An 11,809-nucleotide genomic window follows, 5' to 3' on the forward strand; every position below is an offset into this window, starting at 1 on the left:
AACCCACCCTAGTACTCCTGCTGACAGAATCCCATGGACAGAGGAGCCTGACAGGCTGTAGTCCATAGGGTCACACAAAGTCAGACATGACTGAAGCGACAAGGAGCAGCAGCAGGATGGCTAAAATCAAAAAGAGAGAAAATATTGACAAAGATGTAGAGAAATTGGAATCCTCATACACAGCTGTACGTAATGTAAAATGGTACAGCCACCATTCTGGAAAACAATCTGTCAGGTAAACATACAGTTATCATAAAAACAGTTAAACACAGAGTTACCATGTAACCTAGCAATTCTACTTTAAGGTATATATTCAAGAGAAGTGAAAACATATGTCCACATATGAACTTGGATCTATAATATTTATCTATAAATATATATAAATATTTATGAAAAAGTGAAAGTGAAGTAGCTCAGTTGTGTCCGACTCTTTGTGACCCCATGGACTATAGCCTACCATGCTCCTCTATCCATGGGATTTTCCAGGCAAGAGTACTGGAGTGGGTTGCCATTTCCTACTCCAGAGGATCTTCCTGACCCAGGGATCAAACCTGGGGCTCCCACATTGTAGGCAGACGCTTTACCATCTGAGCCACCAGGGAAGCCTATAAATATTTACAGCAGCATTCAAAAAACCACACCAAGTGTCCACAAACTGATGAATGGATAAGTAAAGTGTGTTATATTCATACAGTGTAACAATTGACAATAACAAGGAAGGAATTGTTGGTACATATTACACTATGGATGACTCTTGAAATGTTATACTAAGGGGAAGAAATCAATTACAAAAAATCACATATTATAAGATTCTATTTATATGAAATTTCCAGAATAGGCAAATCTGGGTTGGTGAGTTTGCAGGCAAATGGGGAATTATTGCTAATGGGCTTTCAAATTGTGGTGCTGGAGAAGACTCTTGAGACCTAACGGGACAGCAAGGGGATGAAACCAGTCAATCCTAAAGGAAATCAACCCTGGATATTCATTGGAAGGGCTGATGCTGAAGCTGAAGCTCCAATACTTTGATTACCTGATGCGAAGAACTGACTCATTGGAAAAGACCCTGATGATGGGAAAGATTGAGGGCAAAAGCAGGGGGTGGCAGAGGATCAGATGGTTTGATAACAGCACCAATTCAATGGACGTGAGTATGAGTAAACTCCAGGAGATAGATAAGGACAGGGAGCCTGGTGTGCTGTACTCCGTGGGGTCGCAACATGACTTAGTGGCTAAACAATAACAACACAATGTTTAAAGGTGATAAAATTATTCTAAAATGGACTGTGGTGATGGTTGTATAATATACCAAGAACCACTGAATTATATACCTTAAATGGTTGAATTGTACGGAATGTGAATATTATCTCATTAAAGCTGGTATATAAAAAATACTAACTAAAATTATAACCCTACATTGTTGTAGAGTTATATAGTGATACATATAACTTATATAAGTTATATGATAACTCTACATTGTTGTTGTCTGACAGTAAGCAGAGTCACACCAGGACGCTGATAAATGGAAATACGTCATTGACAGTGAGGGAATAAGCAACATTTATATTTCAATTTCTTGTGTTTCTATTAACAAGCTTATACTCATACAAATTTAACTTAGATTAAGCGAACCATCTTTTCTGATTTGAGAGCTCTTTTTACATAACTCATCAACAATAACATATCAAATAAACCTGATTTTTTTTCTAGCACATCTCTTTTTATAAGGTGAAGGAACAAATATTTGTGATTTTCAAAGAGCCCTCTGGAATATCTCAAAGACAGTTTTAATTATCTGGGGTTCTCGAGAAGCTTGAGGACCCCAGAGAGGGTTGGAGACCACATAGGCCCAGCTCCTTTGGGAAAGAATTACTCTTTTTTTCTCCAAATGTAAGTATACACACAGATGTATTTCTTTGAAGCTATGACTCCTAAGTATAGTGTAAATCATTTAGCAGTTATAACTTTTACCCAAAGCATCTAACTTTTGTTTCACAGAAAAAAATTGGGGAGTGAATAATTGTCTGTCACACACCAGCATTCTGTAGTACATTTGCAGAGGCCATGAACATACCTAACGCAGCTTTCTAGAACCACACACATCATTTATATTTGCTTCTCAAAGTGGCAGAAATAGCACATTCATTATCGACTCAAGAGACAGATTCATAAAAATAAGAAGGAAATGAATACCAATTTGAAATTATGAGTAATAATTAGTATTTCAGTATTTTATCTTACTGTCTTAAGATACTAACTGCTACAGTAATTATCTAATGAATGTCCATTAATTAACTCAAGTTATTGTCGGTCCAAGGTTTTAAGTTATGTACAGTTCTTAGAAATTATCTTTAAACTGACATATGACAAAACATATTTATCATTGACATAAATTTATTGGAATAATAATTTAATCTGGGTAAACACAAATTTATGTTTTTCATAATCTTAAACATTAAGTAGAAGTAATGTAAGTTTATTTAATCAGTGAATCTATTTAAGATTAGGGAGTACACATTCAAGTAAAGTAAACATCTATACTTATGTATTTTACTTAATATTGACAAATCATAGAGGACATAACTTTCAAAAAATAAAACCAGTAATATTAAACTTGTCTCATTAACTAAATTATTTGAAAGTGAACTCTTAAAACATTTCTGAGCTGAATACTTTTTAAATCTGCCACACTGAAAGTAAGAGAACTTCAATTTCCCTATTTTCTAAGAATTTTGCACGCTAAATCACTTCAGTGGTGTCTGACTCTTTGCAATCTTATGGACCATAGCCCATCAGGCTCCTCATGTAAGAGGTAAAAGCCTTTCTAAATTATAACGACATACAGATATACAAAGAGAAAGGGAGAAAGCTTATAGCATCCATTCTAAAATTTTAGTCATGGGTCAAGAGTAAACACAGAAATATAAAATTCATGAATGGACACAAAATTCTTAATTGATTAGGTCTCAAAACAGGTAAAACAGAAAAAACTCACATGCCAGATTCTCTGCTTTCTCTTGGCCAGCTGGGTTCTCTATTAACTATTACTTTATTTACAGAGATCATCAATGATCAGGTCATAAACTCAAATTTCTAACAACTACTGGGAAAGAATGTATTGACCCCCAAAAATCCAAACACAAAACTGGTAGAGAGGCAACTTAAAATTAGAAAAGCAGAGAGAAAGCAAAGTTTTATTGCCATTTTGGGTTTACCTTTGGAAGCCAAGAGAAGACTACCCTTGGCCTAAGTTGCCCATGGAGTGTACTTCTCTCCTTATGAAGTTTTCCTGAATCCACTGAGCATCTCAGTGGAACCTCCAAAACTGTTAAAAGATAATTTTTTTGGAAAAGGTAAAATCACCACTCTCATATGGATTTTAAAGTGAGCATGTGTTGAAGATTTTATTTTACTCATTCAACAAGGGAATCAGGTAGTTGGTGTAACTGGCTTAAAGGAAAAGTCAAAAAGCACTAATTTTCTATGAAGTAAAAAGGAGTGAGAGGAGGGCATGGCAACCCACTCCAGTATTCTTGCCTAGAGAATCCCATGGACAGAGCAGCCTGGCTGGCTACCAACCATAGGGGTCACAAAGAATTGGACATGACTGAAGCAACTCCTTGGAAGGAAAGTTATGACCAATCTAGATAGTGTATTAAAAAGCAGAGACATTACCCTGCCAACAACGGTCTGTCTAGTCAAGGCTATGGTTTTGCCAGTGGTCATGTATGGATGTGAGAGTTGGACTGTGAAGAAAGCTGATCGCCGAAGAATTTATGCTTTTGAACTGTGGTGTTGGAGAAGACTCTTGAGAGTCCCTTGGACTGCAAGGAGATCCAACCAGTCCATTCTAGAGGAGATCAGTCCTGGGTGTTCTTTGAAAGGACTGATGTTGAAGCTGAAACTCTGATACTTTGGCCACCTCATGCGAAGAGCTGACTCATTGGGAAAGACCCTGATGCTGGGAGGGATTGGGGGCAGGAGGAGAAGGGGACGACAGAGAATGAGATGGCTGGATGGCATCACCGACTTGATGGACATGAGTTTGGGTGAACTCCGGGAGTTGGTGATGGACAGGGAGGCCTGGTGTGCTGTGATTCATGGGGTCGCAAAGAGTTGGACATGACTGAGCGACTGAACTGAACTGAACTTAAGCAACTTAGCACAGCCCAGCACGAAAAGAAACGGAGGGAAGTCAATTGAAACTCTTCCAGACCAGACAGAATGTGCATGTGCATCAACTTATAAAAGTTGTAAAACAGTGCAAAGATTATGAAAGGCTAAAGTCTAATGCATAGTTTCCCACTGAAACACAAGTTTATTTTTTCTATAGTCTGTTCTTCTGGATGTCTTTATATAGCATCTGTTCATGTCTCCTGTAGATCCCATAAATGTTTAATTGCTCTTTATATAAAACCTGGGTCTCATATGATTAGAAGTTGAGAAAAGATTCCTGGTAAATGCAAAGCGGTTTTTAAAAATTTATTTTATATCGAGGTATAGTTGATTTACACTGTTGTATTAGTTTCAGGTGTACAACAAAGTGATTTAGTTGTACATATACATATATCTGGGGCTTCTCTCGTGGCTCAGATGGTAAAGAATCTGCTTACAGTGCAGGAGACCCAGGTTTGATCCCTGGGTCAGGAAGATCCCCTGGACAAGGGAATGGCTACCCACACCAGTAGTCTTGCCTGGAGAATTTCATGGATAGAGAAGCCTGGGAGGTTACAGTCCATGAGGCCGCAAATAGTTGAACATGACTGAACAACTAACACTTCATACTTCATACATATATGTTTGTTCTTTTTCAGATTCTTTTCCCATGTAGGTTTTCCTTTCACAGGGACCATGCTAATCTCTGTATCATTCCGATTTTAGCATATCTGCTGCTGAAGCAAGCATGCAAACTACTTTATTAATACTTCCCCTGCTTATAGGATATAAATTACTGCTTGAACTATTTTTTTTTTCATTTCTCTATTAGTTGTTTGTGTATCATTTATGGAGGTATGCTAAAGAAAAGAGATTGCTCATTGTTAGGAGCAATTGTATTTATAGGCTGAAGTGGAGGGACCCACAAAGCTCATTTAATTGACTGATTGATTGAATAATTACTTATGGATTGTTCTCCATTGCTAGGCATCATGCTTTTAAAAAATGCAGTTTCAACTTTCAAGAATTTAATATTTATCAGGATCAATAGACAAGGAAATAGTCACCTCCTGATAGCACAGCCTGGGAGTAAAAGTCACCTGAGACATCCAAGTTCAGTCCTCAAGGAGTTAGCAAAGTCAGTGTTATTAATAGGTTTCAAGCACAGTGCATAACAAGTGCATGTGTTGGAAGGCCAGAATGCACACAGCCCTATGGAAATTATGATTCCCTTCGTGTAGCTGGAGCACAGAATGTGAGAAGAAGACATAGCAAGAGATGAGGTTGGGAGGAAAACAGGGTCAGGCATAGGATGAGCCGATTGTGACAAGCTAAAGAGCCGGCTGTCTGCTGCAGGTAAAACATTTTAAGTTAGACAGTTCCAAGATCAAATTTGCATTTTAGAAAGATCTCTCAAGCAGCAGGGTGGGGAAAGGACTGTTAACTCTAATGTTTTTCAGTATATATTCTATTACTAATTTAGCACAGATTTTTTAAACAAATTTTCACGTTCCCCCCCGCCACTGCAATCTTTGTTTACAGTGTTTGGTCTGTAGCCACAGCTTTGCTGCATTTTCAGTACGAGGCTGTGACATCGTGATAAATGAAAAGAAACGAAGGGGATAAAATAATATAAAGCATGAGTCAGCAAACTGCGGCTTGCAGGCCAAAGTTCGTTGCCTGTTAGTGTAAATAACACTGTATTGGAACACAGCCAAGCCTGTTTGCTTCTGTAGAGTCCTCTGGCTGCTTTTGTGTCCCTACAGAACAAAGCTGAGTACTTGTGAGAGACTGTCTGGAAGGCAAAGGCGAACACATTTACTGTCTGGTCCTTCAGAGAAAAAGTTCGACAACCCTTGATGTGAAGAGTTAAAAGTTTGCATGTTAACTTATTTAGTTGATTTGATCATATTCTCTGGACTCAAAGGATTTATACAAATGTGTGTGGCCAGTCTCCTGAAAAAATTTAAACCTCGAAAACTTTGCTGGTAATATGTATGACGATGACTATATTAATTAATTCCATGTAGAAGATCATCTATATGATTTTAATTCTTCTCAACATCTTCCAAGAAAGAGTAGAAAGAACTGGTTTATGTGCTGTGGAGCCTGATTTATTTTTGTTCAAGGAAAGATACTCGATTACAGATACATTTTTAAATATTCTGCATACTTTTAGGACTTTGAATTTGAAAATCTCCAGGACAATAAGTACAAATTTGAGAATGGAGAATAAATAGTTACAATGTTTCCTGGATTTCTGGTGTCCTGTCTCTGGCTTTAGCACAATGCCTTATTTGCAGGAGAAATACACACAAGTATTTTGTCATTGGCCACTCCTTAGAGTCCCTATTCTGAACAAGAACAACTTGGCTTGGACTGCACCAAATAGGTACCTTACAGAGAGTACGGGACTTAAAAAGGTCAGACACAAACATTTCACAGCTAGTGTCCAACAAGCTGCCTGCTCAGCCATCCTTAGCTAGAACACCTTGAATATTTGAAAATGTGGAAAAGAAGCAAAAATCAGTTTTATGGTGAAATGTTCTCTAGTGTCTCAGTACCCACCTCAGGAATTTGACTGTGACACATGCATCAGTAGCAGTTATTTAATAAGAAATTGTATTGACGAGTTTAAGGCCAGAGAAAAGTGATGTTAAAAAAAAAAAGTGTATTTCAGTCCTTGATTGAAATTATCCAACATTTTGAGAAAAGTCAATTTGCATAACAGTTGGTGTTTCACCTCCTGGTGTTAAACCCATCTTCCCTATGCTGTCTTTTTGGATCTGTTAATCAAGTTTCCTGTCTTCACTAGACAGCAGCCTAATTGCTTCTGTCCTGCAGAAACCCCTTACTGAGAAAGAGATTTAATTTGTAGCTTAATCCAATATTTTTATGCAGTACGGTAAAAACACTCACTTGTTACAATATTTTGTCAGTTTCATCATTAGTCTCCTAATAGAATCCCCTCCTTGGATCTTAATCTGTCTTCTTTTTTTCTACTGCCTCTGTCTCAACTTTTGGTTTTATTCTTTGACCCAGAATATCCTTTCCTGACAGAGAAAAATCATCATCATCACTGTAAGAAATATAGATTGCTTGCCCATGGGGTACATTTCATTGTACCTGGTGCTGTGGGATTTTACCAGGTTTCATTAGCTTTCTTCCCTGATGTAGAAGAAAAAAACATAAAATAAGAACAACAAAAACCAAAAATACACACACAGACACAAAACCTTTACTTTGTGTCATTCCTTGCATTTGTAGAAAATGAAAAACAGTATTCCGTGAAGTAGGCACTAATATGGATCTCAAAACTATGTGACTTAATTAGAAATGTATTCAAGCCTGTAAGCATATTAGGATTGACCTTTCACCCTGTTTGGTTTTCTGTTTCTTGCCAGCATGACTTTTTCTTCCATTTACCCTTTTCCTTTTTGCCCCCATCTGGCCTTCTGACAGCCGCAGAATGAGTGTTAGCTATGTACTATTATTTGACATCCTTCTTTTTATAAAATTGAATTTCTTTTGATAAATGTCAGAAGGGGACACACATTCTTCAGTAAAATGAGCTAAGCCTAGAACAGATTTGTCATTGCCATCTCCCTAGTCATCTCTTTTTCTTCTGACAAATACAGTATGTCCTGAGCTTGTCTGTCCTTGGTGACCTTAAAGAAATGGAAAAGTGATCCCATCCTTTTTGATTTCAGCACCATGAATTGTCACAGATGGCAAGTTAGAAATGATTAAAATGTTTACATATTCCTCCTTTGTTCGCTGTCCTCTCCAGGCAAATGTAGAGAAGGATGGCAGAACAAAGCAATGGGACAGGCTTTACGGTAAATAAGACTAGCTTGCATTTTGATTTGAAAACTTTTAATATTTTAAAGATTCTATTAGTTTTTATTGTCCAAATGCTTTTAGCATCCCAACAGAGGGATCAATTTTAAAAATAGCTGACTCTTCATCATTGAATTCCCCTCTATATGAATCATACTAAAAAAACAGGAAATTCGCATAAACCTTATTCCAGTGGAGGGGAGGAAGTTCTCTGTTGGGATCCCTATAACAAAAGGAAGATTAGCAAGAGAAGAACATGGCAATCTATTAAATGTAAGTTTTATGTGACACAAGAGGCTTCATAAGGAAACTCAAAGAATGGTTAAACCTGAGTGTTTTTATTCTAGATTTGATGAAGAGTGGAAAGTTCTGGAAAGACACAACAGGATAAAGAATATGAATGAGCTGTATAGTCAGAGGGAACATGGGAGTGGGATAGGGACTATGCACTTGGATTCTTCCCTGTGGCCCTCTATCTTTAGACATTAGGATATTTGTTTTCTCCAGGTATAGGGAGGGCACTTCTCATTGAATGTTTTATGACCTGCTTCAGGGGAAGGAAAAAAGTCCTTCCTTTACATGGCTTTTTTCAAATTTCAACAGCTAAAAATATCTAATACGCTAAGTTGCAGTATTTGGGAGGTACCCTGCGTAGCGTCAACTATAGAAAAATGTACAACGTAAGAGTTGTGAATTAAGCTTATTCAGGATCTTACTGAGGACTGTAGTCTGCACACTTAGTTCACACTATAGTTTTCTATGATGACAACTCCCTTCCGGGAACAAGTCTTCTATCTATATTCTTTTAGGTATCCAGGAGAAGGCCAAAGCTTCTTCCTGAGTCTCCTGGGCATTGTTTTCAGCTGGAAATAATCTGCATACCAACAAGACACTTGGGGTGGCAATTTTTGCTCCCTTGAACCTGTCTTGAATCTTCTCACAAGAGAGTGATCATTCTTTCTCTAAGAATATGATATTATTGTTAGTTATTCCAATGTCAAAACTGCCCTGAAGAGCAGAAATAGGAGATAAAATGAGTATATGCCTGTAGTGATACATTATCCTATTTTCAGGTAGTTGGTCCTAGAAATAATAGGAAGTCCTTCTTTCTCAGATCTGGCTGAAGGACTATTGTTGTCACAATACTTTTCTTTGAATTTCAAGTTAGAAGGAATTTCAGTGTGTGAACTATCAGTAAACAAAGGGTGTTGCCACCATCAAGTCATCACATTACAGTCATCCTGATGGTGCACCCCAAGGGAACTCGGGATGAAGACTGGACTTGTACCTCTATCTATCAGTCAGTCACTGCAGCCACCTCTGACGATATACCCTGAAGAGACTCAGGATGAAGTTTGTCTTCAACCTGAGCACAGGATACTGACCCCAGATAGCTGAGGTACATTTCAAAGGGTTGATTTCACTAAGGCCAAACTTCTGCATCTTCCCAAACACAGAAAAGGACTCAATTCCTTAACTCAAGATATCTGGTATTCTCTAATTAACAGTAATCTTTTGATGTTTCCTGCAATGTGGAAGACCTGAATTCGATCCCTGGGTGGGGAAGATCCCCTGGAGAAGGAAATTCTTACCTGGAATCGAGGTATTCTTACCAATTCTTACCAATCCAGGATTCTTACCTGGAAAACCCCATGGATGGAGAAACCTTGTTGATGGAGTCGCAGAGTCGGACACGACTGAGCGACTTCACTTCCTTTCTTTCCTTCTTTTGATGTTTCCACTACCTGGTCTTTGCTGCAAAACCTTCTGTATGTCCAAGTTTCTGCTGCTTCGGAACAGTCCCTTACAATTATCTGAGATACTGTGTCCTAGACTTAAGTCCTCAGTTTTGTCCGTGGAATAAAACATACCTCTCAACTTTAAGGTTGTGATTTTTATTTTCAGTTGACAAATGTTAGCTATGTGAGATGGAGAAGGCAATGGCAACCCACTCCAGTACTCTTGCCTGGAAAATCCCATGGGTAGAGGAGCCTGGTGGGCTTCAGTCCATGGGGTCGCAAAGAGTCAGACACGACTGAGTGACTTCACTTTGACTTTTCACTCTCATGCATCGGAGAAGGAAATGGCAACCCACTCCAGTGTTCTTGCCTGGAGAATCCCAGGGACAGAGGAGCCTGGTAGGCTGCCATTTCTGGGGTCGCACAGAGTCGGTCACGACTGAAGTGACTTAGCAGCAGCAGCTATGTGAGAACGATTTCAACTAGACATTACAGATGAATCATCAATGATCATTTAAAGATCATTGAATGAAATGGAACAGTCATCAATTTTATTTCTTTAACAAACTGTTACTAGTTTCTTCTGTATGCGGACGAGGTGTTAAGCATGGAATGGGTGGAAAACTAAATAGACAAGGTTCTTGCCTTCATGGGACTTGTTAGCAGACAAGTAAGTTAAACTAAAGATTATAATATTGTCATGAAGGAAATAGGAAGATATAAAAAAATAAAATAAAATAAGGAAGGCCCTACTTTGGATTGCAGTATGGAATGTCAGAAGGCTTTATTTTACATAATAATTTAATACCATATTTGTGGATATTTATCATGTACTGAGTACCTACTACCATCACAAAAATTTTAATGCAGAGGGTCTTATTTTTATTCCAGATTACAATGAGGAAACTGAGGCACAGAGAAGTTTAGTAATCTGCCCAAGGTCACAAAGATAATATGTAAGAGCCAAAATTTATCCTAGGTGATCTAGCTCCAGAGCCTTCTATTGTTACTGCAATAGATGCAACAATTATTACACGAATTACTTAAGTGCTGAATTCTGTGTTAGATAATTGAGATACAAATATGGATCATTGCTCTCAAGAAACTCACAGTTTAGAGGGGGAGACAGAATGATAATTAGAATGCATTGGGATAAATACAATACTAGAAATATAAACAGATTACATTATGAACACTGAGGATGCAACAACATTATGGTGTTGTTTTCTTATTAAAAAAAACAAACAACTAATAGAGATAGCAATCCATGGTGAAGTTTAAAAAGGGCCACTAAATTTGCTACTAAGGCAAGTGGGAAATTAAAGCTCTGCTAATGACTGCTTCCAAACTTGTGGAAATTTGTTGGTTCTTATAAGCCAAATTCCATTAACCCTCAACGATGCTAGCTTTCTCTCTACCCTACCACACAGAAATAGAATTTGGAAATGGGAGGGAAACAACTGTGCAATTAAGCACTACAATTATGGTCTAAGTTGTACACTATTGTTTGATGAGATTTACTTTTCTTTCCCCAGAAGTCTCATTATCATTCACTCTTCAAGTCTAAATCCATAATCCCAAACCCTGACATATTCTCATCTCCTTATTCATATTTCCCAGATGTCTTGTGGGCAATATGTCAACCCACAGTAGTAATGTCTTCCCAGACTCATAGGGTTCAAAGTGTCTCCCTCTCCTTCACGTGTATATTAGTTTCCTAGAGCTGCTGAGAAAATTTGCCACAAACTAGGTCGCTTAGAAAGCAGAAACTGATTTTCTCAGAGTTTAAGAGGCCAGAAATTAAAAATCAAAATAGCAGAGCCATGCTCATTCCAAATGTTCTAGGGGAGGATTTTATTTTGCCTCTTGTCTCTTCTGATGACCCTTGGTGTTCTTTGATTTTGGGGAGCATAACTCCAATCTCTGCCTTCATCTTCACATGGCCTTTTCCACTTTCTGTTTATATCTTATGACAATCATTTTCTCCTTTTACCAAACTCTACTCAGTCTCCTCTAAGCCCTCTTCTTGACGAGGCCTTAGCCTTGGTCTATTAAAACTGTAGACAAAGCAAATG

The 11,809-nt window shown here is 38.0% G+C and overlaps 1 pseudogene; it reads right to left on the minus strand.

The window, feature by feature from the left end:
• Nucleotides 1-4,800: 4,800 nt before the first annotated feature.
• LOC129552896 (U6 spliceosomal RNA) lies at nt 4,801-4,901 on the minus strand (annotated as a pseudogene).
• Between the last annotated feature and the right edge of the window lie 6,908 nt (nt 4,902-11,809).

This window comes from Moschus berezovskii, chromosome 3, assembly GCF_049115385.1.
Source record: "Moschus berezovskii isolate FMDL1 chromosome 3, NW_MosBer_1.0, whole genome shotgun sequence".
NCBI lineage: Eukaryota > Metazoa > Chordata > Mammalia > Artiodactyla > Moschidae > Moschus > Moschus berezovskii.